Source organism: Lissotriton vulgaris, chromosome 11, assembly GCF_964263255.1.
Source record: "Lissotriton vulgaris chromosome 11, aLisVul1.2, whole genome shotgun sequence".
NCBI lineage: Eukaryota > Metazoa > Chordata > Amphibia > Caudata > Salamandridae > Lissotriton > Lissotriton vulgaris.
The window spans coordinates 990942678-990970052 of NC_141699.1; the positions used below are offsets into that span (position 1 = coordinate 990942678).

The 27375-nt window shown below is 43.4% G+C and overlaps 1 protein-coding gene across 1 annotated transcript in view; it reads left to right on the plus strand.

The window, feature by feature from the left end:
* The window catches only part of VEPH1 (ventricular zone expressed PH domain containing 1), a 1092144-nt gene that overhangs the window by 162288 nt on the left and 902481 nt on the right, over nt 1-27375 (plus strand). The window lies entirely within an intron of this gene.

A 27375-nucleotide genomic window follows, 5' to 3' on the forward strand; every position in this document is an offset into this window, starting at 1 on the left:
CTGTGGGCGGGGCCAGGAGGATTGCACAACAATCTCCTCATGTTGGGGGTGTGCGTAGGTTCCTTCCACGAGAGAGGCAAGAGTTGGGAAAACTGCGCTCCCGCCTTTGCCTCTTGGGAGACCTCAAGAAGAAACATAGCTCGCTGTGGGTTTGTGGGCACATAACCGAATGGATGCTTCCCCGTTTGGGTTTTTCTAACGAGAACGCTTTCTCAACCCAAACACTTACTGCGGAAGCCAGAAGCCTTTCCATTCTTGGGAAAATATACGGCGCCCCTTTCCCATAAACCGGCCCAATAATTCATCTCAGCCAAGCAGGACATCAAAGAAGTTGTTTTTCAGGTCATTTTTTATGAACACTTTTCCCTGTCATCCTCCACAGCCTGAATTTCATGGGAGAAATTAATGCCAGGAGCTAATTTCATTTTTTTAACGCATGTTGCGTTTTACGTTTGACAAATCCGGCTAACGCATATTTCAATGCGCTATGAAAACAGCCTACACGAGTCATCATAACGTTTCCTTCCTTCCGTTCTCTTCCCTATTTCGTCATTCAGTCTTACACCCCCTTCTTTCAATCTTCTATTCGCCAGAAGCGCTTTGAAGTGGACAAGGGCAATGTATGCGCTGAGAAGGCAACCAGTATAACTTGGGGCCTGGTTGACGGATGTAGTACTGTCCATCATTAAGTCTCCCTTCTCGACAAAACGACATCTGTCAAATTTAGAGATGACCGCCGGCCCAGCGGTCATTGTGTATACCTTGAAAGGAACCCACTTCACTGTTCTTCCTTTCATGGTACTGAGGGTCATATTCACAAAAGAATGGCGGAGCACGGCATTAAGCTAAAATTGCCATTCTGAAAACGCAGGGATGCACCGTATTTACAATGATACAGCGCACTCCTGCATTTTCTCTAGCATTGGCGCTAAATTCAGCTGCCTAGCGCCAAAGCAGGCACCCTTGCACCATAGTGTAGGAAGGGGCACCTTCCTGCACATAAACAATCGTTCTTAGTGATTTTCTGTTTCTATGTGTGCTGCACAATGCAGCACACACAGGAACAGCAAAAAAGAGGAGAAATGTATAATTTCTCCTCGTTTCGCCATGTTAAGACCAGGTTATTTTGGGTCTTAATTTTGGGGCTGCCCCATATTTACGCCACCCTTGTAAATAGGGGGCAGCGTCAAAATCAATGGGTTTTGTGGAGGAACGCCCACTGCAAACACACATTGCACGCCCCTTTCATGATGAGCGTAGCGTGAAAGCAGGCCTTATTTGCAAGGCAGTGTTAAACCACGTTAAGTGGCTTAACCCCAACTTGTAAATAAGCTGAAGGGTGTATCGCCAAAGGAACATCACAAAAAGTGACGTTCCTGTGACGACAAGCCCTTGTAAATATGCCCTTAAAAGTTTGGTGGACGGCCGCCCTCGGTTTGGATAACCGTCCACTAAACTTACATTTTTGTTTGGTTTTCAGAAACACACACCAATAGGTGGAGTTTGTTTCTGATATAAAAGAAATTAATGACCCCCATCCCTAGTTTTCTCCCATGGTCGTGGGTTCATTATTGTGTTTCTCTGTCCCTCACTGCCAGACTTTTCCTGGTGGTGATAGACAGAAAAAAAAATCTCATCATCTGCTCTCAAAAGCGGCGGCGGTGTGGTGGCATCACTTCAACTGCCCATTGTCCATCAGGCCATTGAAGTAAGCTTTTCATCAATGGAAAGTTTATAGACAGCCGTCTCTAAACAGACCCAGAGTTTGGCAGACAGGGTAGTCCATTGTAAAAGCGATAGATTACTCTGACAAACTCTACATCTGGCCTTAACCATAACGTTCCTTCCTCCACAATACTATCACCAGAAGCACACAGGCTCCCAGACTCTCCTAGCCAATAACGACGCTGTTGTCACCAGCATGACAGCAGCATTGCGATTCGTCTGAGTGCTGCAGTTTGGCACTCAGACAGGTAGTGGGAGCCTGTGCATGTTCTCCACCATGACTGTGCAATACAGCCAGGTGGAGAAAAGCTAAGTACGCATGACTGTTTCGTAGGCCCAAGACAGCCGGCCAAAACGTCCTGCACACATAGGTGCACTCATCACTGCTTCCTCTGCTGGCTGTGATGACAGCCAAGCCCCGCCCCACCTCAAAACTGGCTTCAGAAGGGAAAAATAAAATGATTATAGCATTGTGTTATTATCAATCTATTTTTCCTTTTTTGCACTGCTGAAAAGCAGTGGGGCCACACCCCTCCACCTAAGCGGAGGAGCCGCCCCTGCTTGTCACTGAAGCAGGCTTCAGCATGGAAAACCGCTGTGAAGGGAATGGCGTGACAAAACCAGGTAGCAAAAAAAAAAATGGCAACCCCACAAGCCCGAAGAGCATCATTTTCAAGAACATCAACAGTTAGAGTAAACGTTCACCAGTGAGCCATACTCCATGCACTACACTGGTGGCAGGCAATTTTGTCCTGGTCTGGGTAATTTTCTGAAGTGGCGAACAATTTTACAGTGAGAACTGAACAAACTGCCTTATGCAAAGAAAGACGTGGTTGTGTACCAGTTGTGTGGTGTAAATGTCAGTTCAAGACGGATGTAAAATTGCCCACTAATAGTGCAAAATAGGCTGACAGCAGTGAAAAAGTGCACTGTGCTAATGCAATATGGATGAGTTCAGAGGCCAATATTTGCAGCTAGTTGTTCCTGGTGGACACCAGCACTCATTTTTGGAGAGCTGGGGTTATTTTTTAACAAATGAAAACCACACAATCTGCAGTCACTTGCTGCATCTGCCTGCAGTGGGATACCTGCCACTCTTTTACCCAAGTAAAATGGGAAGCTTTGAATGATCTCGCAAAAAAGTGTGAAATTATTTGTATACAAGAGACCTGGCTCTGTGGTGAACCCCCGGTTGTGGAAGGGTTTAAACAAATTTATCGCCCAGCAGAAAAATCTACTTCTGGCCGCTCAGCCGGTGGCTTGCTGACTTTGATCTCAACTTGTTTTACGTACGGCCCTTCAGATACCCGTGACATCTAAGTGGCTCTTGGCTTGTAGAATTCAAACATCAATTATTGATAAAAAATATGAAAATATGTTGATTCTATATGTATATATACAGTGGAGTTCACGAAAGGAATATGGAGTCGAATTGTCATATTTTAAGAATGATATGGATACACTATGTGATAAGTATGGAAATGACTTGATATTGTTATTGGGAGATTTTAATCACAAACTAAACCTAAAATTGTCAGATCAGTTATATACAGAAATCCTAGAGTCATGTGAAGTAAAAAAAGCCGTATTTCTGGAAAATAAAATACCACCTAATGCGGCCAACTTGGGCAATTTTTTGGCAACAAAAAGTTTATTTTGTCTAAATGGAAGGACAACTCAGGACTGCCCGGCGAAGAAAACTTTTAAATATGGGTCTCAAAATTGCCCGATAGATTATATTTTTATGTTGGCTTGGAATTTTGAGTTGGTAAAAGATTTCAGGATTGACCCCGCGGATTGCGCGATGACAAAATGTTAAAATTAGAGCTTGTAAGTGCCCTACATATAGTATGCGATAGAGTTATGCCCCAAGAGATGGATTATCCTAAGCGGATAGCCACTCGGTTAACAGAAAAATATATCGAGAGGCTAACTAGTCTGCAGCATAAGGTGCAACTAGGTCACTTGTGCGGCCAAAATTTATGTTGGTACGTTGAGAAAATAACTCAAGTAGTGAAAAGCATAAGTGTAGAATTAAGGCATGGTGAAAGCACCAATAAGAACAATGGAAGGGCACAAGCAAAGCAAGGATCTTGGTTTAACCAGGACTGCTTACTAAAGAAAAGAGAAGTTAGGAGAGAAGAACCTAGCCTACGGAAATATTTGAGAAATCGAGGGCGGATAACCTAGTAAAAATAAAGAGATTATATCGCCCTAATTCGCAATGCTAAAAGATCCTATAAAGAAATGTGTTGGAGAAAGCTATTAGAAGCAATCGAAACCAAGAACACACAGCAGTTCTGGAAGCTAATCCAGTCAGCAACGGGACCTTCGGTTGCTCCTATGTCTTGCGTAGTGGAAGAAGTGGCATGGGCAGAATACACAGAGCAATTATACGCCCCTGGGAGGGGGACTGGAAATGAGGTACCAGGGGATTGGAAAGGCCTAGTAGAGGACCTAAAACAGGAATGCTCAATAATAAATGTCCATAAGATAATAAGGACACTAAATTTAACTAGAGCTGCCGGCCCAGATAATTTACCAGCCCTGATACTAAACTCAAACCAGACCTGGTGGACGGAATTCTTTGCGAAAATGTTTGCCTTAATTTTAGATCAAGGGATTATGCCTCCAAACAGGAAGGGAGCCATAATAAGACCACTACATAAGAAAGGGGATGTTTATGCTGCGAAGAATTATAGACTAATAAACCTAATGAATATAGGTGAAATTTTTTTTTCTAAAATAATCCTTGGAAAGCTAAAAGTTTGGGTGGAACATAGGTCTATCGTCCCTGTCGAACAAGGTGGCTTCAAAGAAGGCCACTCGACTATAGATCATTGTTTTGCACTTTGGGCATTGGCTAGGAAATCGATGGAACAAAATGGCAAATTATTTTGCTGTTTTGTCGATTTCCGGGCGGCGTTCGACACAGTGGACCGAAATAGCCACTGGGAAGTATTAGAAAATTATGGAATGCCACAGGGTATATTAAACATCTTAAAAGATTTACATAGTGGCAATTGGGCCCAGGTCATTAAAGACACAAAGGGCTCATTAACACATAAAATCCCAGTAAGGAACGGTTTGAGACAAGGGTGCGTTCTGGCACCCTTGCTTTTTTCAATTTTCTTGGCAGATCTCCCCGCTGCCTTGGAAGTTGAAAGAAGTGCGAGTCCACGTATGAATTGCAATAAAGTGTCATGCCTTTTATATGCCGATGACCTTGTGATCTTGGTTCAAACCGAAATGGGCCTCCAAAGGAAATTTAAATGTTTTTAAAGAATATTGTGATAAAAAGTTTTTAACTGTAAATATGGAAAAAACTAAGATCCTATGCTTTGGAAAGAGGGTAAATAATTTAAATTGGTTTTTAGGACAGGATAAACTAGACGTAGTAGGTGAATACAAATATTTAGGCCTCTGGTTTAATAGCACGCTAAAGTGGAATACCCAAGTGGAGGCACAAACGGCTAAGGCTTATTACTCGGTCTGTGGTCTGAAAAAATGTAATAAAGATTACGGTGACATGTCACACAGATCGCTTTTAAAGGCATTTGAAGTGATGATCCCCCCACAAGTGCTTTATGGTGCAGACTGCAGAGGTGCTTTACCTGAGTGGTAAAAGAGGGTGGGACCGGGAAGAAGGTAACATTTTGAAAATGTTGTTGGCCTTACCAAATAGCTCCATGATTCAAGCTATCAGAATGGAGGTGGGATTGACATCATGGGATGTAAAGACTCAAACGTCCTTAATAAGATTTTGGAACCGACAGGAGTCTGGTGGTGAAGAAAAGGTATCGATTTGGTGTAGAGAGGAAATTCAAGCGAGCAGCTTACGCTGGGCGCGAGATGTGAAGAAAACTCTCCAGACGGTAGCTGCGCGCTTGAAATTGAGCCTCTCTCCACCATTGTGGAATATAGTCTGCACTAAAAAAATGCTTAGAGACAAAGGGCTTGAATTTTCCAGATCACAAGACATGGAATATCTGAGGTTAAAAAAATCAGTGAATTGGGTAAAGAATGAATGGGAAAAGGAGGTCCGGTTCCCATATTTGGATTTACTGCCCAATAGATGGCTAAGACACGAAATCTTGAAGGCTCGGGTGGGCCTAAATCCATGGAAGATTGAAAGAAAAAAAAAATGGCCCTGATCCACCCGGACGGAACCTGTGAATGTGGCCTAGGAGTAAGAAATGATATTTTACATATATTGTTTGATTGTACATGGATTTTAGCAATTCAGAAAACCTTTTTACGTCCAATTTTTTTAAAATATGAGGTGACCTCCCGTGCAGATGCCATTGACCTCCTTACAGAAATGACTTTTTTGGATATTACAATTGCATTGGGGAAATTTCTGAAAGCAACAAGAGAATATATAACGGAGGTAGCAAAGGAGGGCGGGAGAGATTAAAAAATACAGTGTTTCCCAATTTTATGCTTTGGTTTTACAAGTGTTGTAAATGTGTAAAATGAATTGTAGTTTTAAATATCTTTTATCACTATGTGTAATCCATTGCTCTATGTATGGTTTATAGACTATTGTCTAAATAAACTTTGTTATCAACTTCAACTTAACTCTTTTCAAAGCATGCAAGATGCCACCTGCACTGTGAAAGACAGACTTGCTGCTTCAATTATATAGCCTGCTTTTCACTAATTTGCTGCTCCCAGGGTTCCTGTGGGTGCAGCACATTATCTGTAGTAGGATGCACTGACCACATCTGCATGGGGCACACCTATTTAGAGTTGCACTGCAGCACGGACCAGAGAAGTACATCGAACATATAATACGGCCCGGTATATTTTATGAGTTTTGTTTCAACTTACCTACTATATGAATGTTATGCCTCCAGGATCGGAGTTGGGTATTAGACCCCTTGTTCAACTCTTACATGTGTTCAAGGTGATCTTAAGTTACCTATGTGTGTTGTCTTGCTCCAGAAACAGTGAGACATTAAGGGACTAATCACAAGTGGCCTGTTAAATTGTAAACCAGTGGTTCGGTAACCTGTTACCGAATCGCAAAATGGGTTTGCGATTTGCTATTTGGAAGGGGTGTGTTTAGGGCATCCCTTCCAATTAGTGAATCCTAATGGTATTTATAAATGTTTTGTGACCTTGAAAGCGGTCGCAAAACATTTGCAATAGGTGGACACCCATTCGCAAATGGGAAGGGTTCCCCATAAAAACCCTTCCCCTTTGGGAATGGCAGCGAAAACGTTTTTTCAGAGCAGGCAGTGGTCCCAAGCATCATCCTTTAAGGAAAACAGAATGCATTAAAAAAAATGTTTTGCTTTATTTAAAAGCCATTACGGACATGGTGGTCTGCTGACCCCAGCAGGCCACCATGCCCGCAATTTTAGCAATCCCTAGGGGGTTGCAAATTGTGACCTACATTATTAATATTCATGAGGGTAGGTCATTTGCGACCCCCTAGAAATCTCAGAAAGTGCTCAACACATTTTTATACATGCCATTTTGCAATCTAATTGCAAATCGCAAGGATTCGTAATTAGAGAATTGTAAAACGGTTCCTATATACATCTAGCCCTAAAGTCACTGCAAAATATTTGTGAAGGGGGCCCTGCACCTCCTGGCTTACATTGTCACGTACTATGTTAAAAAAAAAAAATCTTTCATATTTAAAACAGGGGTGCATTTGACTGCAGTACAGGAGCAGCAAATCCTTTCGGTGCCGAGATATGTATTTACATCAGTAATGTGGAACATATTCGTAGTATCCTGGGTAGATGCTGTTTCATATTGCTGTGTAACTGCAAAGTCATTTTTCTAGCGAGAATTATATCCTGATGCAGCCTAAATGAGTTTAAAACATACTTTCTGAATCTGTTCATCACATTATAAAAAGCTGAATCAAGAAGCTCAGATTCCTTTTGAATACCCGTGCAGAATTCGTAACATATGTTTAGAACTTGGGTTACCTCATCGTCTCTGGCTGGGAAACGAGATACTGTATTACTTTCAGTAAGTGATATTGTGCTGAGCTTTCAAAGTCAGACATGGGACGGACGTGAATGTGGTTTGAATGGTGACCACTAGGGGATGTACGTACAATTCCATAAATATGTTTCTTCTTCTTTTCAACAATGAATAAACATCACTAAAAGTCTGAGAAAAAATACAGGAATGCAAAGTCATCCTTGAGCCGTTGTTTCATTCCTTTTTAGGTCTTGCGCCTAGCTTTGCAGTGCGCAGCACTGGTTGTGCAGTGCGAGACCTCTTGAAAGGGCTTGAGAAAGCTAACCACACGCTTGTGCGTGTGGTTTTGCTTTCACCTGCAGTAATTGGCTTTCGCGTGCATTTTTAAAATAAATACAGCATGCAATTGGGCAAAGGCGGGACAATGTCCCGCCTTTGCTCCGCCCATTCCCACCGCTGCCCAGCACGCGCAGCAGTGCGCGTTTGCCTCCTGCTGCGCTCCCTCCCCACGATCCTCTGTGGTGCGCGCGCACCCCTACTTTTTTTAAATAATTTCATTCCGAGCGCAGTGCCTGCTTCAGGGACACTGCGTTCCGTGTATTTACTTTTTTTTGGTTATTACTTTGATTCAGAGCGCGATGCCCGCTTCAGGGACACTGTGCTCTGTGTATTTGCTGTTTTTTTAAATTACTTTTTTTCCATTTTAGCGAGGGGTCTGCAAAGGCGACCATTGGGGCTCCAACAAGGGTTTGCAGACGTAGAGGAGATGGGGAACCTCATCGACGTAAGAAACGTCCAGAAGACCCTCAAGTAAGAAATGTCAGGGCCCCTCTGGTTAAGTCTGAGCTCACTTGGGAGAGACCGTGGTGGCCTCAGGAGAGCCCCCCACACACCTCCATTTGCAAATAACAGCACTCCAAATGTGTAGCACTGACAAAAGTGGGTATGCGTTAAACTGAAAGGCAAATATAGTGTTTGGGAAGCGCTTACACCGCAACCAGGCACTCTAAGCGCTGTGGCAGAGGTAACAGGGGCCGGGGATTTAAAGGACTCTGTGATGCAGCATACTAGTACCAGGGGGCACGTAAGAGTGGGTAACTCTCTGTAGCGCCCTCAGGCGTAAAGTTCTGCGAGGACCCTGGCTCAGAAGACGAGCTGCGGGGCCGGAAGTGTCTGGGTGCATAGGGTTGGGTGTGTTGCAACTGGCACACACGTTACTGCCCCAAACCTGCGTGTTTGGCGCAGTGACGAATGCACAGCTCCAATTGGTCTTTGAGGAGCACGACGGCCTGTAGCGGACTCGGATGGGTGGTGGCAGTGAGAAACGGTAGCGCTATACACATTGAACCCCCACCTCACAGGTTTGCACTGTGTGAGATGTAAAGATGATTGAAGTGCATGAACAAAGGCAAGGTGTGACCAGTGGCTTTGGGTCACTGTGCGTCGACAGTTCAGCAGGGATCTGTTTGCAGCGTCCTCAGGTTTGTGATGGCGGCACTATAAAAGGGCAGCACTACCTCCTAGGCTTAAAGTGTGGGAGATGTAAAGATTCTAGAAGTGCGTCTACCTGTGTCCTCGGAAGGGTATAGAGAACTGGTGTCAATGCAAGAGAAAAAGCTCTTCTTAGCCAGGATTCATCACTGTCAGTGGGAGGGTACCAGCACTTTTCAGCAGAGATTCATTACTAACACTGTAAGTTTACAAGCACTTCTCAGCAGTGGAAGGATACCAGCACTTCTCAACCAGGATTCAGTACTACCAGTGGGAGGCTGCAAGCACTTCTCATCAGAGATTCATTACTATCACAGGAAGTTTACAAGCACTTCTCAGAAGTGGGAGCATATCAGCACTTCTCAGCCAGGATTATTGCTACCAATGGGAGGCTACATGCACTTCTCAGCAGAGATGCATTTCTATCAGTGGGAGGCTTCAAGCACTTCTCAGCAGAGATTCATTACTATTGTTGAATTTTACCAGCACTTCTCAGCAGTGGGAAGATACGACAACTTCTCAGTCAGGATTCATTGATACCAGTGAGAGGGTATGACATTGTTCTGCATTCTGTCCAACACCTGTTGTTTTTGAAAAGAATGTATGACATTGTTCTGCATTCTGTCCAACACCTGTTGTTTTTGAACATTTGTCACCCCGAGTGGGACGGGTATGCTCAGACGAGAGTCCTGTGCTCTCCATGCCACTGGAATCAAGCTATCCAGGCTGATGAGGGCTGAAAGCCCGAAACCGGTCCTTGGATGCTTGTTTCCAGTCCAGGGAGGACCTGGCTTGGCAGTTCGGGCTGGACTGTTCCCATGGGGCACAGGGTCAAGACTGATTGGCATATGGCTGGGTTCAAACTGGAATGGCATGGTGAGCAAAAAAACAATGGATTTAGGCCCATATCTCTGTACTGGCGTGAATGTATGACATTGTTCTGCATTCTGTCCAACACCTTTTGTTTTTGCATTTGTCACCACCAGTGAGAGGGGACCAGAACGTCTCAGCAGGGATGCATTACTAGCAGTGAGAGGGTACCAGCAGTTCTCAGCACTCAAAAGGCCATTGGAGGAATCCTTGCACTAAGCATACCCTCTTGCAATTGGTCGGGGTAACATTCCGACCCATCCTTTTTAGCCCATAGTGCCACCTCAGTTTAGACCCAGCCAAATGGAAATCAGTCTTGACCCTGCTACAATATGAACAGTCCAGCCCGAACAGCCAGGCAGGGTCCTCTCCGAACTGGAGCACAAGTAACTCAAGACCATTTTCGCCATGATTGGTCCTCTTCAGTCGGGTGTAGCTTGGTTCCATTGGCACGGTGGGCACAGACCCACATCAGGTCATATCCATTGCCTCTTAGGGAGTTATGTGAAACTCAAAAGATGATGGGAGAAATGCTTGCACTAAGCCTACCCACTGGCAATTAGTTGGGGTATCATTCCAACCCATCGTTCTTCGGCCCACTATGCCACCTCAGTTCATGTAGTGATTTGCATATGGTGGGTCTTTCTCTCGAGGGCATGGTGGGTAAAAACAATGGCATGGAATGGAGCCTGAGTGATTCACAGTGACTTAGGTTAATACAAGCATTCCATCCATCACCTTGTGGTTGTTGCCATGGCATTTTAGTAGCACTTCTCAGCAGAGATGCATTACTATCAGTGCCGGCTACCAGCACTTCTCAGCAGAGGTGGACTGCTGTCACTGGACGTTTAACAGCCCTTCTCAAGAGTGGTGCATTTTTATCTCTGGTAGGGTACCAGCACTTCTCAGCAGAGATGCATTACTATTGGTGGAAGTCACTAGCACTTGTCAGCAGGGGTGAATTGATGTTAATTGAACTTTACCACAACTTCTCAGCAGAGGTGAATTGCTATCTGTGGGAAGGTACCAGCACTTCTCAATATGGAATCAATTATTGGCTGGGTTAACTACATCAAAATAAACATGCTTCCTATCTTTCACTAGTCAAAATCATGACAGTACTCCAGTTTGTAGCTGTAGGATCATTCTAATATACTGTTGTAGTATCTGGGAGAATGTCACAACCAACCTTTAAGTGGTGTGCTACTAGACATTCTTTGTACAATAATGACACATCCACAGCTTCAGACACTTACCACAAAATGAGGATTCTGCTAATATGAAGGGGGATTGGCATTCTTTGGTCGACTACCACGTGGTTAGAGAAATTTAAGCAGCACATATTGACTTGGTGGCAACATTTAACAGAAAACAAGTCTAATACAATCTTAAAAAATAAAATTCAATCCCTGTGCAAGTAGTCTTTGTACAAGATATGTTCACCCAAAGTGTGTGTGTGTGTCTTTCACAAGATCAACCCATGTTCCCTTTGTACTTTGCAACAGCAGCATATAACTGCAAATGACACAACTTTGAAATGTCCAAATGAAGACGACATGGTTAGGGAACCTAAAACAGATTGAAACAAAAACAATTTATGTGTATGACATGACAACATAAACACATTACAAGTGTCAAATAAATTGTGAGGACACATTTCCTAAAAACAATCCTGAACAATGTAAATAAATACAAAAGTCAATGTGTCAAAACTTAGACATTTTTCAGAAAGGGCAAGTTAAGGTAAATCTAAGGCAAAGATGCTTGTTGATCTATCACATACTTTTCTTCTCATTAGAATAAAAGATGGTTTTGAATGTAGTGTAGTAATATGTAAATATATACTTACACTCTTGTGAGGAACTTGTCACTTACACTCTTGTGAAGAAGTTGTCAATAACACCTTGATGTAGGTCTATTTCTTTTTCTACATCACTATCATCTTTATTTGGCATTTCAACATCATCACCTGGTTGTTTGTCATGATTTTCTTCCTCTTCATTGTATTGGATATTCCATTGCAGGGCTACATTGTGAAACATGCAGCATGTCATGGTGATTTTTAACACCTTATCGTGTGAGTAGAGGGGGATTCCACCAGTGTCATCTAGGCATCGAAATCTGCCCTTTAAAAGACCAAACGTCCACTCCAATCTATGTTCCTCCATGGGCCTCATTGAAGAGACTTCCCCTGGCGTTGTTCGTTTCCACTGCGGTACTAACCACGATGGTCGGTTAGGATAACCTGACAGGCGCGGTGCGTCCATTGGGGCGTGGGGGAGTAGCCCCCCGCCCGCAGCCGCCCGCAGCTCCCTTGGCGTTTCTGAACTTAAATAAACTGAATCAGTTTACTTAAGTTCAAAGATCCCAAGGCGAGAGAACTGACAATCATGTCAGTCATCATTACGTCAGATCGCGGTCTGAGGTGGGCAGTCTGGCGTCATGTTGATTGACATGATTGTCACACAAGGGCAACAGGCAGCAACATAAGTGCGCATGAGTGGGGACGGAGGGTGAATTTTTTACCCGTACCCACTCATGCGCACTCGTGTTTGCACTTTTTTGCGCATGCCCATTAAGAGCCCTTCGGGCTCCTAATGGGCGTGCTGTGGGCGAAGAATAGCCTGTGCCCCAAGGCAATCCTGGCACTGCAGCAGCGCCAAGATTGGCGGAGAGGGTCTGACAGTCGACTGCATTTTCTGACGTGATTGAAAGTGCAAAGGGGATCAGAAGTGGCGCGGACCCGGACCGGCGGTGACTCAGTGAGGTAAGCTTTGTTTTATTTAATTCTCCGCGCACGACATCCCCTCCCCCCGCGAGCCGCGACTGTAAATGCGTCTATGCTCCCGGGCATTTTAACTTCCTGTAGCAGTTGGTGTGTTGTTGCCTTTGATTCCTCAGGTAAGCTGTCAGCACAGGCTATGTAGAGCCGCAAGTAGTCTTTTATTTTTTTTTAGGGAACAGTCAAGCTCTTAAGCGGCCGGTTATTGAAAGACATTATTATGTTTAGCAGCATTTCAAGCACGTTATTATTGAGGCGCAGATGATTGAAGTACCTTACATTGGGTGTTTTGCTAAAGAACAGGAAATCCACGGGCTGTGATTATCGGGGACTCTCGGCAGCAATTTTTGTGTAATAAGCAGTCGCCCACATTCGATTTTACAGGTAAACTGCCAATATCTGTGAGTTCTACAGGGATTATTAGAGTCGCTAGTACCTGTTAGCTTTTTCAGGGATTAGTCAAGCCGTCAACCGGCTGGTTGTTTACGGTCATTATCATGTTTTGTAGTTTATAGAGTACATTATTATTGGAGAGCAGATAATTGAAGAACTTCACACTGGGTGTTTCGCCAAAGAGCCAGGTATTTATGGAATACGATTGGTGTTGGTGTGCACACGCATATTTCACATTGGTGCAGTTTCGTTTTTAAACACAGATTCCATGCATGTAGGTTGTTTGGACTTCATCTACGGCGGGCACCGGACAGAGTGTACATCATTATGAAATGTGAGTCATGGTTCGCAGTTTTGATATTCTTTTGGGTGAGTTGATAGTTGGATGCTCTCACAAATCACACTTATTGGTGAAGGTTTTCTTATCAACACGTTTTTCTCTCTCTAAATTATTTGGTATTTGCAGACACCATAATGAACATCTCATCACGTGGTCATGTTGCTATAATTGACAAAGTACATTGAGAATTGTTTCCTCCTTGTATCCATGGCAGAGATGGGTGCTGTAATTTATAATAAACTTTGAGCACCAGCTGTGCTCCTTATCCTTTTGATTCATCTACTTTATAATCTATTCATTATCACTCAAAGTTTTAGCTCGGTGCTACAGAAGATCATTAATCATAGATATAATTTAATGACAGCGGGGTCATGTCCCACTTACTAAGTACACGTTTGTTTGCCTCAAAATGCTACTCACTCCTCTGCAGCATTAATAAGGGGCTCTGGTTATAAAATGCGATAATAATGTGTGGTCTTGTTAAAATGCGTTTAAAGTGCAGTACATTATAAAATTACAAGGCAAACCACGAGGTGATTCATTGCACTTAAAACAGTGATGCTGGCATTGGCTAATAACGTTTTCTATAATTGCTCACATATTTTCTATATATTGTGTTTCTAAGCATAGAGTAACATATAACCGTGTTAATACAAACTCTTAATGGAGAGAAATAACTTAAGGATTCGCTTTACAGGATATCTATAAAAAAGAAATATGTGAGGTACCCAGCATTGTTATTTATCTCAAAGTCTTTAATGAAGATCTGTGGTTATATTGATAAGCAGCAACCTATATTATATTATCATACAAATCTCTATATTGAAGTAATTGCCACACTTTCCCAATTGCTTTATTAACATTCTTACTTTCTGAAATATCCTTGAAGATGCACCATTTGGCTGCTCTTTTTTCAAAACTTTCACAACGAACTGCCAGATTCGCAAAGCAAACCGAAAACAGGCGATAGGCAGCGGTAGCCGCAGGTATTTCACACCTGCCTCAAGCATGTGTAAAGACGGACGACTACCTGCAGTAGGCAACTGAGCCCCACACACAGCCACACCCAAAAAACATACGACGCCATAGAGCTGCTCATCATGCAGATCGGAGCCCCAACAGGGCCACAACACCCATCGCCAACCCCCCGGACCGCCACCACCCCCAGGACCCAGACCTGCACCCCACCACGTACCACCACAGAGGCAGCGCAGAGTGACCTACCGAAAACGCACCACTATCACAGACCTGAAGCCCAAGGAAGTCATTGCCCACTACAGGCTCAAAAGGACAACCATTCACCGCATCATGACCCACGTCGCCCGCAGGCTGATGGTCCCAACACAGTGGATAACCAACATCCCTCCGCAGACAAAGCTGCTGGCTGTGCTGCACCTGTTGGCCTTTGGTACCTTCCAACCAACAACTGCAGAGTTGGAGGGGTCTCACAGCCAGCCCTATCCAAGTTCATCACACCTGTCCTGGATGCCATCCTCAGCCTCATACCCCAGTACCTTCACTTCCCCAACACTGCTCAGGAACAGCTGCAGACAAAGCAAGGCTTCTACGCCATAGACGGATTCCCTCCCGTGTTAGGGGCAATCGACTGCACACATGTCTCACTTGTGCCCCCTGCAGATTCTGCACACCACTACCGCAACAGAAAGCACATGCCTTCCATCAATGTGCAGGCACTAGTTGGCCACCGGGGACTCTTCACCAATGTCGTCGCCAACTACCCAGGCACTGTGCATGATTCCTTCATCTTCCGACAGTCCATCATCAACCAGCGCTTCCAGGATGGTCCATATGGAACGGGACTGCTTGTTGGTAAGTACCAAGTCAACTCACCACACATCCCAATGCCTCCACATCACAATGCACAACTGTGGGGATGCACACGTGACCAAATCACAATCAACATGTCAAACTTCATGACCACCTACCAGAGACAACCACACCACTCCATAGTCATCCTGGCCTACCCCTGCACCCAAGACAGACATTTCATGGCACCACAGCCACACAACAGTTGAACGTGTGGAGTTGGGAAATGCAGCCATAACATATTTGAGGCACTGCTCTGCCCACATGACCCTACCCCAGTCTCCCACAGGTCAGCGTCCCATGGCGGTAGGCACGTTTTGCCCTCTGTGCATCCGGGGCCACTAGCCCTGTGCGAATCGTGTAATCCCCACTTGTAGTTCTGACATTGCATTTCTGGGTACCTGATGACTGTTGGTGTAGTTGCCGTTAAGAATAAGGGGTCCCAGTGAACAAGAGCATATAATTACACACAAGATAATAAAGCTAGTAAACAAAGATTCAATGCCTCTATAATGTTTTAATCACATTATAGGAAAAAATGCATGATTGTATATTCAACAAAGCATATACACTTATAACGGTATTGGTGCCCCTGGGGGTGGAGGGGGAGTGGTATGGTGAAGGTATAGTGGGGGGAAGGATAGGTGACAGTAAAAACGTGATATTGATCAGGTAATAAAAGCGAAAAATCAAATGTTCAGTAGTACACAAGATAAACCATAAATCATTGTTATAATTTCAACAAAACACATGCCCCAATGTCCAGTTAATGCAAAATTGGTGGGTTGATTAGGGCTGTTGTAGGGTAAGGGTGGGTGTCGACGTTTCGACCCTGGAATGCAGGATTTATTCACATTCCTTGCACACGGGTCTTCTTCAGGACGGGCAGTAAAATAGGGGCAGCCAACCTGATATTAAAAAATGGGGATTTGTTTAGTTAATTCTGAATTTGAAATATATTCCAAGCTTGACTAGGTGGGTAGGGTAAGCAGACATACCTGAGTATGTCCAGTGGGGAAATGGAGTTGATCCAAAGAAAGGTCCTTAATATTAGTTCAAAGGCCTAAGAAAAACCAAACATAAACTTTTTAGAATAAATTATATACTCGAATTACCAAGGCCAATTAAGGAAAAGCCAACAGACTTACTAAGGTAAAGTTCGGGTTCCTTGAAAGGTCAGAAATTGCTGGATGAAGAACCACTCGAACCATCTATCAAAAGGAGAAACACCACTTAGGATTGGACCCTCGATTTTTTAAAAAGAAGGGTAAATTGTGGATCAGAATTAAAGCGGAGCTTACCGAATGGCTTGAGAATCCGCTCGTCTATACTTGAGGCAGAGATGCTGATTAGATCCAATTGCGGTGTCTACAAAATAAAAAGACCGCAATCGAGTGTCAAAATATTAAGTTCAAAAGTTAGCGCGGGAGAGTGGAGCAGAGTGACGCGAGCAACCGGAGGGTTTGTAAGCTTACCGGTCGGCTTTACGCTCGGCGTCTGACTCGGGTTTCTCGCGGCGAGAGAGCTTCCTGATACTCAGGTTGTTATGGTAACCCAGTCACATGGGATAGTCAGTAAAGAAAGACTACGAGAGTCGCCCGTTGCCATAGTAGCGTAATCGGGTTGCGTAGTTGAATGTTCTGCGTGTTTCATAAGAGGGAAAATAAAACCACCTAATTGAATCGACAATTTGGGCAATGCAAACCTAAAAGGGTAACTCTGGAATCATGAGGTTAAAACGGAGCCGATCGAATGGGTGAAGTTGGTGTCAACGACCAACCATAATTAATAACCATTAACTGCGGCATAATTCTCAGATTGGAAATGCAATGTAATTTTGGTAAAACAGTCGGTGATTAATATAGGTATCAGTTCACATAAATACAACATGAAATAAGATGGTATCATCATTGTTAACACATAACTGCGTACCTATGCCATGATGGTAAAGCAGTATATATTCACATTTCGCTAGATGATAGATATGTACACATCGTATCAGTATCAACCAAGATAGTATGTCAGCCAGTAGGCAACAGATAGCCCATACTCAATGTTCTGCGTACCTGTCCCATGACGGTATAGGCAGTTGCAGTTGGTTACTAAACCACAATGGATGGTTATATTCGAGTAATTCTGTAATCTCATGTAGAAATCAGTAGCATACATTACGTTAAGGTGGCAAGTTGCGAAAAGGAACTATCGTGTTCATTGAGACCTGTATTTATAGAGTCAAAGAAGAACATCCATTTAAGTTCCCTTATGTTGAGTATGTTGGATATGTTCCCACCCCTGGGGCCAAGGTTAATTTTCTCAATTACTAGCCATTTAAGACTATCAGGTGGATGTTGTGCTGATCTGAAGTGGTCAACTAAAGGAGCACCGGGCACCTCACATCTGATGCGGCTCATATGTTGCAAGACCCTTTGCTTGATTTTCTGTTGGGTTTGTCCAATATAGATGAGGTTGCAAGGGCATACAATCGCATAAATCACTGTCGAGGTATTACAATTGCTGAGAGATTTCAGTTGGATTTTCTTTTGGTTGTGTATGAATTCTTTGGTTTGCATGCAGTTATCACAGGCTTTACACTGGCCGCATTTGAAATGGCCAATGATCGGCTGGAGATTCCACAGAGATCTGATGGTAGGATCTGCCTTGGATGGAAGAAGCGAGCGTACTACATAGTCTTTCACACTTCTGGATTTTTTGAAGGCATGTAGTGGGGTGTCGGGATGCTGAATGTCGTCTGCAACCAGTTGCCAATGGTGATTTACAATCTTCTTAATTAGGTTGCTCTTGGTAGAGAAGGTCGTCACACAGACAATCCTATCCTGCTGATTATCCATTGGGTCTTTGGTCTTTAAGAGTTCCTCCCGGGGGTAGAACCACGCACGTTTCTTAGCTTTAGTCACCAGTCGTTTTGGGTAGCCACGGGTTTTCAAACGTTCTGCTAGTTCTTCCGACTGTTGGAAGTAATGTTCTTTGGAGGAACAGTTTCTTCGGACCCGTAAAAATTGACCGAATGGGAGGTTGTCACGGAGGGCACGTGGATGGTGACTACTATATTGAAGTAGGGAGTTCCTCTCCGCCGGTTTTCTGTACAAAGTGGTTTGAAGTTGGCCCTGATGGTGATAAATGGTGATGTCCAGAAAGTCGATACTTTGATTATTGGAGTGTATAGTAAATTTTAGATAAGGTGATTGCTGATTTAGCCATAGGTGAAACTCATTTAGGGTAGTCGAATCACCATTCCAAAGTATTAAAATGTCGTCTATGTAACGAACCCAGATATTAAGATGGTTGTTGAAAGGATTGTTGGCATCGAGTATGTTGTTTACTTCGAAAGCCGCCATATATAAAATGGCTACATCCGGGGCAAAGGGAGCCCCCATTGCCACACCCTGTATTTGGAGAAAAAAATCATTTTTAAAGGTGAAAAAGTTCTTAGTCATTGCGACCCGAAGTAAGGAAATGATGAATTCAGAAGGCACCTGCTTGGGTGCTGGTCTAGATTCCAGGTACCTCATGATGACTGTTAATGCTTCCTCTTGAGGGATGGAAGTATACAGAGATACCACGTCACAGGTAACTAATAATTGCTGCGTCGGGTCAAAGGGTAACCCTTCGACTAGGTTTATGGTTTGAGGAGTATCTCTTAGGTATGTCTGGGTAGCCTCCGCCAGTGGTTTTAAGAAAAAGTCAATATACCTTCCCAATGGTTCTAGAATAGAGCCACAACCCGATACAATCGGACGTCCAGGAGGGTTGGTCATGTCCTTATGTATTTTAGGGAGAGTATATATCGTGGCTAAACGTGGGTGCGGCTGGTTGAGATAATCAAATTCATGTTTTGATAGGAATCCAAGTTCCAATCCAAGCTGAGTGATTTCCAGGATTTCACGTGCTATTGTTTGTGAGGGATCCGAGCGAAGTTTCTGATAGCTGACGCCATCCATCAGTTGTCGTTGAATCTCAGACTCGTATTTTTGGGTATCCTGAATCACAATGGCACCACCTTTCTTTGGATCAACTCCATTTCCCCACTGGACATACTCAGGTATGTCTGCTTACCCTACCCACCTAGTCAAGCTTGGAATATATTTCAAATTCAGAATTAACTAAACAAATCCCCATTTTTTAATATCAGGTTGGCTGCCCCTATTTTATGACTAAGAACTTTTTCACCTTTAAAAATGATTTTTTTCTCCAAATACAGGGTGTGGCAATGGGGGCTCCCTTTGCCCCGGATGTAGCCATTTTATATATGGCGGCTTTCGAAGTAAACAACATACTCGATGCCAACAATCCTTTCAACAACCATCTTAATATCTGGGTTCGTTACATAGACGACATTTTAATACTTTGGAATGGTGATTCGACTACCCTAAATGAGTTTCACCTATGGCTAAATCAGCAATCACCTTATCTAAAATTTACTATACAATCCAATAATCAAAGTATCGACTTTCTGGACATCACCATTTATCACCATCAGGGCCAACTTCAAACCACTTTGTACAGAAAACCGGCGGAGAGGAACTCCCTACTTCAATATAGTAGTCACCATCCACGTGCCCTCCGTGACAACTTCCCATTCGGTCAATTTTTACGGGTCCGAAGAAACTGTTCCTCCAAAGAACATTACTTCCAACAGTCGGAAGAACTAGCAGAACGTTTGAAAACCCGTGGCTACCCAAAACGACTGGTGACTAAAGCTAAGAAACGTGCGTGGTTCTACCCCCGGGAGGAACTCTTAAAGACCAAAGACCCAATGGATAATCAGCAGGATAGGATTGTCTGTGTGACGACCTTCTCTACCAAGAGCAACCTAATTAAGAAGATTGTAAATCACCATTGGCAACTGGTTGCAGACGACATTCAGCATCCCGACACCCCACTACATGCCTTCAAAAAATCCAGAAGTGTGAAAGACTATGTAGTACGCTCGCTTCTTCCATCCAAGGCAGATCCTACCATCAGATCTCTGTGGAATCTCCAGCCGATCATTGGCCATTTCAAATGCGGCCAGTGTAAAGCCTGTGATAACTGCATGCAAACCAAAGAATTCATACACAACCAAAAGAAAATCCAACTGAAATCTCTCAGCAATTGTAATACCTCGACAGTGATTTATGCGATTGTATGCCCTTGCAACCTCATCTATATTGGACAAACCCAACAGAAAATCAAGCAAAGGGTCTTGCAACATATGAGCCGCATCAGATGTGAGGTGCCCGGTGCTCCTTTAGTTGACCACTTCAGATCAGCACAACATCCACCTGATAGTCTTAAATGGCTAGTAATTGAGAAAATTAACCTTGGCCCCAGGGGTGGGAACATATCCAACATACTCAACATAAGGGAACTTAAATGGATGTTCTTCTTTGACTCTATAAATACAGGTCTCAATGAACACGATAGTTCCTTTTCGCAACTTGCCACCTTAACGTAATGTATGCTACTGATTTCTACATGAGATTACAGAATTACTCGAATATAACCATCCATTGTGGTTTAGTAACCAACTGCAACTGCCTATACCGTCATGGGACAGGTACGCAGAACATTGAGTATGGGCTATCTGTTGCCTACTGGCTGACATACTATCTTGGTTGATACTGATACGATGTGTACATATCTATCATCTAGCGAAATGTGAATATATACTGCTTTACCATCATGGCATAGGTACGCAGTTATGTGTTAACAATGATGATACCATCTTATTTCATGTTGTATTTATGTGAACTGATACCTATATTAATCACCGACTGTTTTACCAAAATTACATTGCATTTCCAATCTGAGAATTATGCCGCAGTTAATGGTTATTAATTATGGTTGGTCGTTGACACCAACTTCACCCATTCGATCGGCTCCGTTTTAACCTCATGATTCCAGAGTTACCCTTTTAGGTTTGCATTGCCCAAATTGTCGATTCAATTAGGTGGTTTTATTTTCCCTCTTATGAAACACGCAGAACATTCAACTACGCAACCCGATTACGCTACTATGGCAACGGGCGACTCTCGTAGTCTTTCTTTACTGACTATCCCATGTGACTGGGTTACCATAACAACCTGAGTATCAGGAAGCTCTCTCGCCGCGAGAAACCCGAGTCAGACGCCGAGCGTAAAGCCGACCGGTAAGCTTACAAACCCTCCGGTTGCTCGCGTCACTCTGCTCCACTCTCCCGCGCTAACTTTTGAACTTAATATTTTGACACTCGATTGCGGTCTTTTTATTTTGTAGACACCGCAATTGGATCTAATCAGCATCTCTGCCTCAAGTATAGACGAGCGGATTCTCAAGCCATTCGGTAAGCTCCGCTTTAATTCTGATCCACAATTTACCCTTCTTTTTAAAAAATCGAGGGTCCAATCCTAAGTGGTGTTTCTCCTTTTGATAGATGGTTCGAGTGGTTCTTCATCCAGCAATTTCTGACCTTTCAAGGAACCCGAACTTTACCTTAGTAAGTCTGTTGGCTTTTCCTTAATTGGCCTTGGTAATTCGAGTATATAATTTATTCTAAAAAGTTTATGTTTGGTTTTTCTTAGGCCTTTGAACTAATATTAAGGACCTTTCTTTGGATCAACTCCATTTCCCCACTGGACATACTCAGGTATGTCTGCTTACCCTACCCACCTAGTCAAGCTTGGAATATATTTCAAATTCAGAATTAACTAAACAAATCCCCATTTTTTAATATCAGGTTGGCTGCCCCTATTTTACTGCCCGTCCTGAAGAAGACCCGTGTGCAAGGAATGTGAATAAATCCTGCTTTCCAGGGTCGAAACGTCGACACCCACCCTTACCCTACAACAGCCCTAATCAACCCACCAATTTTGCATTAACTGGACATTGGGGCATGTGTTTTGTTGAAATTATAACAATGATTTATGGTTTATCTTGTGTACTACTGAACATTTGATTTTTCGCTTTTATTACCTGATCAATATCACGTTTTTACTGTCACCTATCCTTCCCCCCACTATACCTTCACCATACCACTCCCCCTCCACCCCCAGGGGCACCAATACCGTTATAAGTGTATATGCTTTGTTGAATATACAATCATGCATTTTTTCCTATAATGTGATTAAAACATTATAGAGGCATTGAATCTTTGTTTACTAGCTTTATTATCTTGTGTGTAATTATATGCTCTTGTTCACTGGGACCCCTTATTCTTAACGCTAGCTACCCAGGTCCCAGCGACTTTTTGGGTCAACCCTGTTCTTACTTAACGCGTTGGTGTAGTTGCCAGCATCAGCTACTCCCTGCGGGCTGGCTCACACTCACCCCACACACAGCGTCACTGGATTGGTGGACCTGCCATCACATTCGGCCGACCCAAGTATTGACTCTTTTCTCCCTGCACTGTCACAGGTGATCAAGGATATGCACTCTGGCCTTGGATAATGACACCACTCCGAGATCCGAACACACCCGTCCAGAAGCAGTACAATGCGGCACACATACTCACCAGGGGCATATTGGACTGCACATTTGCCATTTTGAAATCACGTTTTAGGTACCAGGCGGCACAGGTCCGAAGCTCCTGTACAGCCCGGATATTGTGTGCAAGCTGAACGTTGCATGTTGTATGTTGCACAACATTTGTGTTCGCACTAGGGCCCCATGGATCCCAGTCCCAGAGGTACCGGACGATGATGGTGGTGATGGGGCAGGTGGGCCACATCACACTGCAGCAACGGCAGTACTGGCCCCTAGGAATACCATCATTTACACTTACTTCTCATGAGCAAGTCACAATGTGGCCGTCCATGGCAATCAAGCGACAGTAGTAAATGTCCATGTGCACTGCGTGTATGAATAAAACATATTTTCAGGTTTTGGCTTGTACTTGTACATTTTAATGTTACTTTTCCCTGCAATTTCAGATTGATTTGCTAGGTCGTGCACATTTGCGAAATCAGTTGTGTCCTGTGTTCAAATGTGGTGGGATGCTGTCTGTATCGGGATGTTGTTAATGTCGAGGTGCACTTCTGCCTATGTGCGTATGCTGCACAGTGGGTGTGTCGCTCGTGCGGCTCTGATTTGTCTGCCACTGGTCTCTTTCATGTGGTGAGCCTGTCGGTTCTGTTCTTCCACGGTGCTTGGATGTTGTGGTGTGCATGTTCTCCTCTGCAGTTGGCCAGGGTGCATCCCTGGTACTCCGCTGTTTTTGGATTTTGTTCTCTGGCTTTTTCAGTTTGCTGTTCTTGTGCTTTTTCCCGCATTGCGTATGTGTATTGCTGCCCTCGCGCTGGTTTTCACTGATTTCTTATCGCGCTTTTGCCCATCACAGGTTTTTTCGCATTGGGGTTTGCGTTTTTATCTCCATCGAGGTGGTTGTGTCACGGGCATTGGCCGCAGTGTCGGCAAACTATTGCATGCTACCGCCGTGTTGTGAATGCCACGTTGTCACGGAGTTGTTTTCCCACGATGGGCTGCGATGTTGAAAGTTGCCTTATGCTACTCTTGCTGTAGTTATCACGTGTTCTTGTGAATATACCCCTATAATTTTGCTTGCCAGCACAAAATATTTGATATCAGCAACAAATGAAAGACATATATTGCCCAATTCCACTCAAAAACACAGCATTATGCTGGGAAAGATAGTGGTGGCAGTTCTGGTAGAAAACTAATTTATTTGCAATTTTATACCACTTTAAAAACAAGTTGTCCAATGGTAGTATTTTTGTAAGCAACTTTCTCACAGAAAAAGGGTAGCGTGCAATTCTTTTTTTTTATATGTTACTATTAGCACTGGGTAAACAAAGCAGATACCTGAAGCCATTATTCAGCTGTTGTATTCTTTATAAAGAAGCACTAAGATTATGATTGACTTATTTGGTTTACTGTCAGTCCCCAGTAAAGTGCACCAGGAGTGCCAGGGCTTGTAAATACAAATACTGCTAGTGCGCCTGCAGCGCTGGTTGCGCCACCCACAGAAGCAGCCTTTTAAAATGTGTCTAAGGTCTGCCATTGCAGAACCTGCGTGCAGTCTGGTACTGTCATGCTGGCTGGGCAAGTGCACACACTTGCCAGCCTCTAAACCTTCTCTTTACTTCATATGAGTCACCCGGTCGCGCGGCAGTAGATAATTTTCCCCCTTCCTGGGGCCAATCAGTTATAATTACCCTATTTAAAAAAGGCAGCAAATCTGAGGCCTCCAACTACCGTCGGATTTCTTTGTTGGACGCCTCGGTTAAGGTTATGAGTCGCATTTTGCTTAAAAGGTTAGAAACCTGGGCAACTGATTCGAATATTTTAACTAAAGTACAATATGGGTTCCGTAAAGGTATGGGCACCCTGGAACAATGTGTTAATTTGGACCTTATTATTAATAAATATACTGTGGCCAAAAAAGGCAACCTCTTTTTATGTTTTGCTGATTTGAGCAGCGCGTTTGATTTAGTTAACCATGCTATTCTTTGGGAGGTTTTAATTGAATCTGGGGCACCGAAGGAAATAGTCCATTTCTTAGCCAGGCTTTATGAAAAACTTTCATGTAAGGTCCGTTACGGCACCCTAGGCGAATGTACACCATTTTTCAAAGTCTCACGGGGAATTCGCCAGGGATGCGTTTTGGCTCCTCTTTTATTTTCCCTTTTTATTAATGGCGTCGACTGTAACCTGGTTGATATTCCTGCAGATGCCCCTTTGATTGGAGGAAAACCTATCCCACTTTTACTTTATGCGGACGACGCTGTTCTTTTATCCCGCACACAGATTGGTCTCCAGCGCCTAATTGATAGTTTTATGTTGTTCATTCAAAATAGGAGGCTCTGTGTGAACAAATCCAAGACGTATGTTATGGCATGCGGGCAGGCTGTAAATAAGACTAAGCATAGCTTCTTCCTGGACAAAGATAAAATGACATACGTCAAAACTTTCTGTTATTTGGGTATTACGTATAATAACAGTGGGTCCTGGATCTCTGAATATGACAACATCAGATTGAAAATGTTGCGGTCCACCAGCAGCATATTCCGATTTGCCTCTAAACTCGGCTCTAGAAGTATCCCAGATATGATTAATATATATAACGTTCGCTGTGTCTCATCTGCACTGTACGGGGCAGGTGTATGGGGCCACAGTGAAGGTCCTTCGCTCCAAGCTGATGAAAACAAATTTCTAAAGAGATTGTTATGTGTTCCTCCCTCCGCCTCAGTACAATTGATTCATGATGAGGTAGGGATCGAGTTTATATCTGACTTAGCAGCCGTTCGGCCACTCTTATTGTGGCGTTCTATTTGGGCTAAGTCAGAGACTCGATTCACTCAAGAGATTATTCTTGATTGTATAGGTCTTGACCACTCATTACGTATACAGTGGATGCGATATATTCATTTCTGGTATAATCTTCTATTCGACATCGATGTTTTTCTTGATCCAGAGCAGGCTGCTGCCATCCCCAAAAAAGAAATCAAGTTAACATTTTTAAACTTTAAAAAGGTGGAGCGTGACAAAGTGCATGGTAAATTAGCCACCGTGAAGTTTTATAAAGACCTGAACTTAACTCCGGGGCTACAATCCTACCTTGTGAACGTGACTCGCCAATCTCACCAATTTGTACTAACCCGTGTCAGATTGGGTATCGTTCACCACCTTGTTGCGTTCCCAACTCAGAAAGTCAGATCAGAGACTCCCTGCCCGTGTGACAATACTTCACGCCAGAGCTGTTGCCACTTTTTACTTTTTTGTAAATTCTATCATTTTCTTAGGTTAAAATACCTTAAGCCCATTTTTATAAAATACAATACTCGAACCACAAAGACCGCATTAATACTATTATCCTCTATGGAGAATGTGGATATCTGTTTTTTTTGTGGCTACCTATATCTTGAAATGTACAGCTGCCAGGAAAAGTATAGTACTGTAACCTCTTTATACTTACCTGTCTGTAAATCTTTGAGATGTACAGCTGCCAGGAAATGTATAGTGCTGCTATAATTTTATACATTCCTGTTTGTACATAAAAAAAAAAAATTTTTTTTTTTATTAGCTACAAATATGGAATGGTCACTCGTGTTTTAGGCCCATAGTATGTATTGTAAGGTTCCTCTTTACACCCCAAATATTCACCTTTTTATGCCCTCTGAGCGGTTCGGATTTTGTTTGTTTTAATGTACAGCTGCCAGGAAACTCCACTTGTGTGTAAATATACTGATTTCCTGTCTGTACACATTTGTATATATCCCTATATCGCTTCTATTTTTTAAATTTAACTGCTGCCCAATGATTGATGTATATGTTTTTTATCTTATCTTTTTCCGCACCATTAATGTGAATATTGAGTATTAATTGTATATATATGGTGTTGTATTTTTAATGTCGCTTATATGATTCTTATCTTCAAATCGAATAAAAGCTTATGAAATTGAAATTGAGTCACCCCTATGGTAGGCCCAAGGGCAGGGTGCATTGTAGCATAAGGTAGGACATGCCCTGATGTGTGTGGGATGTCCTAATAGTGAATTATAGCCATTTTTGTTTTTCACTATTGTAAGGCTACCTACTCTCCATAGGCCAGAATGGGCTGCTGGAATTATTACACTATATAATCCCAACAGACTCAAGAAGCATGGTAGAAAGTCAAGTTTAGTATGCCTGAACTCAGAATAATAAAATACTTATTTTAGTAAAGTTTATTTTTATATCCTGTGTTTGCAAATGCTACTTTTAGAAAGTTAGCATTTGCTTGCCTAACCATTTCAGCCCGCCTCTGCCAGGATGTGTATCTGCTGTCTGGGTTGTGTGAGTGACAGGGCTGGGGATGACAGGTGGTGAATAGAGGGAATACACCAGGATGGGTGGTGGAAGTCCCCCTTGACTCTGAATAGGGCTGTGCTCTGCCACCACAATGCTGGCTCCACCCCCTGGGGAGCGACTGATGACTCTGCCCTGCACCTGGTCCAGGAAGAGGGAAGACTGTCAACAGAGTGCTCCTGACTGTACTTGTCCCCACAGTGCTGGCTCCACCTCCTGG